The following is a 3,614-nucleotide window of genomic DNA, read 5'->3' on the forward strand; positions in this document are numbered from 1 at the left end:
AGCTTAAAGCCTACACTGTCTAATATGTCAGTTGCATCTATTCCCTTCGATAATCAAATGCATTTCATTAAGCTTACTGAGATCCTCCAACATGATAAAGCAGAAGCCCTAAAAAAGGGTTATCACTTGTCCATCTTGGTTATGTACAAATAGGTGTAAATCTCCTTTTTAGAGCAGGCCTAGTTGTATCATGTTTGGTTATGATTATAGATACCAGACACAAAAATTTACAAGATCAATTCCTTAGATGAATTGAAAGCAACCTTGAAGACGGACCTGTTTATTTGTAAGTTCGTCCAAACTCTAACGTGTCGCTAGTAGACGACCCCTATTTTGGCGAAGCCTTAACTCTTGCAATAAAAATTATTGGCTGTGATCTAAAGCATCTAACTCCCAATGTAGAAATTGCCTTCTCTGTTTTAGGAAGAGCAATTAACTCCGGGATACGAGCAATATATGAAGGAAAATTGACAGTGAGTGAGAAAAAAGATCTTAAAGGGCTAAACATCATTATGCGCTCAGATGATCATTCTCAGATGCTTCGCTGTGAACAAATTGCATGGTCCAAAGTAAAACTATGAGAAAATTGGATAGTAGATATACAACCTATACTACAAACTGAACTTATAAATAGAGTTCTAAGTGTAGATAGTATAGATTCATATAATTATTTAATTAGTTCACAAAAGGCCATTTCTTCTGCTATCCCCTACAAAGTCTAGAGCTATGCGAATAAAGGATTGCCAACATTTGGAAACCTTTGAAAATAAAGACAAAACCTTTTGCAGGCATTGCTTAAGACTAATTGGAAAACTGGACTCATCCTCATGTGCTTTTACTATCCAATTTTGCATGATCAAAGGAAAAGACTTTATTGTCTGTGACACCGATAAAATCTTTATAGCTCCTTATGTAACTATGCCTAATCAAGAAAAACCTTGCCCCGAATTACTGCAAAGCAATTACCATATTGTAAAGTTGCATTTGCTTGGAAAGCAATTGAATGAATTGCATAAGCTAGTTACTGAGTCTGCTCATAATCTTGCTAATATGCAAATTCAATTACAAATGGCTGATGCATCTTCCTCCTCTATACATACAGATTTAATTGTCTCCTCTTCCCTAGAGCTACCCTACTTCTCTTTCTATAAACCCTCACTGCACCGTCGCTCTGGTCACTCTGACAGCAATCTGTCCTTTAATGTCTTGAATATTGACCAAGAACAGGATAGTTCTTCAGACATTGAACCGGAGCAGCTTTATGACCAGCCACAAAGTGGCTTATTTGATGAAGATGATAGAGATCTTTACACTCTTGCTTGTTTCCACAAAAATCGCAACAAACTAATTGATAACACAGGTAAACCACCATCCAAAAAATCCTGAAGGTGTAACCATAGAATCCATCGACTACAAATGGATTGAAGACCAACTAGAGCCAATATGGGATATATCAATGACAAAACACAAAGCTGGAATTAAATATTATGGTCCTGCATTTGTCTATGGTGATTGGGATCAGTTTGACTCTTTCTATGATGAAAGAATTTACAATGGCCTTCAAGTGGACATTATTCCTGACAATCTTCCATCTCCTCTAATAGAATTTGACAGTCCTTTTTCTCAAGAAGAATAAGGAATTGATGATTCACAAGCTAAAATACCTCTAGTGCCATTAAAAATGGAAAAAGATGAACCTATGGATGAAGCCTCAACAACTGCTACCAAAGCTCCTAAAAATCCCCAATTTGTGTAGGGTATCAAAAAGGTAGGTGACATTACCATTGATAATTTAGAACAAGAGGACATCATTCTTGTTCTGGAATATATGAATAAATAGATTTATCTCAACAAATGTTATTTGGACAAATGCGACAACAAACTGCAATAAAAGATGCAGTTAATGGTTTTATAGGTATCCTTAAACGGTAGTGGGAAATGTTACCTCCAGAGATCAAAACTCTATCTTACAACCTGTTGGTATTACCTTGCCTCTCTTACTCCTGATAGAGAGCATATACAAAGAATTCATTGGACATCAGGAAGATCAAGCAATGTTGGCCTTACAAGCCTTTCATGAGGCTCATATCTGTAACTTCTCCTCTATCTGAGATTTTTGTATTTATTGCAGAAACCTGATATACAAAGCAGGAAAATACTATTCTGGGAAAATCAAAGCAGAATTTATGCACAAACTACCAAAAGCAATTACAAAGCTCCTTATTGAGAAGCAAGAAAATACTATTCTGGGAAAATCAAAGCAGAATTTATGCACAAACTACCAAAAGCAATTACAAAGCTCCTTATTGAGAAACTGGATAACCAAATTCTAAATCTCCAAACAACAACTCTTGGAGATATAATCCAAGCTCTACAGGTGATCATACAGGAACTATGTATTCAAAACCAGGCACAAAAAGGATTAAAGGATTCTAAACCTTCGAAGAAATTCAGCAAACAGAATTACTACTCCAAAGATTTTGGATGTGCAGATTAAAAAAAAAGTTCTTGCAAGCATTCAAAGAAGGCAAAGAAGGAGAAGAATTTTAGAAGGAAACCCAAGCACAGGTTTTTCAAAAAACGTAAGTCCACATCCTCAAAGACTGACAGTAAATGTTTATTTGTGGCAAACAGGGTCATTGGGCTTCAGAATGTCCAAAGAAGAAAAAATCAGTAGCACTCAAGAATATTATTCTTGAAGATGGATATAGCTACTCTGAGCTATTTTCCTCAGATATCTGCAATGTTGAGTTCAATATTACTCAACTTGAAAGCAAAATGCCTTCAACAGATGAAAGCAGTTACAACTCCGACTCGAGATTTCAAGATTGCCCATTGCAATGAATGTAATGAGCTTAGAAGACTTCATGTCTACTCCCTTCAACCCGCAACAATGAAAAAGGTTTTCCAAAGGAAAACAACAATTCCAACCTGATGACTCTGCTTCAAGCAATTCAGATTCTTCTTTAGAATCTGAAAAACCAGGTGAAAAAAACTTTTCTCAACAAAACTCTAAAGATGCATCTACTTATCAGAAGCAGCTCAAAAATGCTCTATGCAAAGCTGATAAACCGAAAGCATCAGCTTTAGACGAATGGTCATTCCAGCCTTGTCCACTAAAATGAAACTAAAACAAATCAAAGCAAGTCAGCCTCTCTTTGATCACAACTTCATCAGCAATGTAGTCTCAGGAAAAATCAAAGCCAGATCTCTCCACGAGTTGCCATGAGGAAGAACACCTTCCAATTCCTCTAGTTCTGGTGAAGAAGCTTCTGATTTTCCTTTAGATATTTCATCAACATCTCATCATAATCAGGATCACTTTTATGAATAATTTTTTTACAAAGAGAAGGAGTTGCACCAACGAGAACTCATGTTAGAAAAGCAGCAGGCTCTCCTTAGATGGGGAGCTGATCTAACTACACGCGACACCACTTTCCTTTCTCAAGGAGGTGAGACTTCTCACTTCTCTCAAAATTCTCAACCTCCACCGATTCCAATTCCATGGGATATCTTGCTACCAAAGTTCTCTCAAAATTCTCAACCTCAGCCAACTCCACCGGTTCGAATTCCATGGGATATCTTGCTACCAAAAGAATAGCTAACTGAGCCAA

Source organism: Adiantum capillus-veneris, chromosome 3 (assembly GCF_014529385.1).
Source record: "Adiantum capillus-veneris isolate H3 chromosome 3, ASM1452938v2, whole genome shotgun sequence".
NCBI classification, from domain to species: Eukaryota; Viridiplantae; Streptophyta; class Polypodiopsida; order Polypodiales; family Pteridaceae; genus Adiantum; species Adiantum capillus-veneris.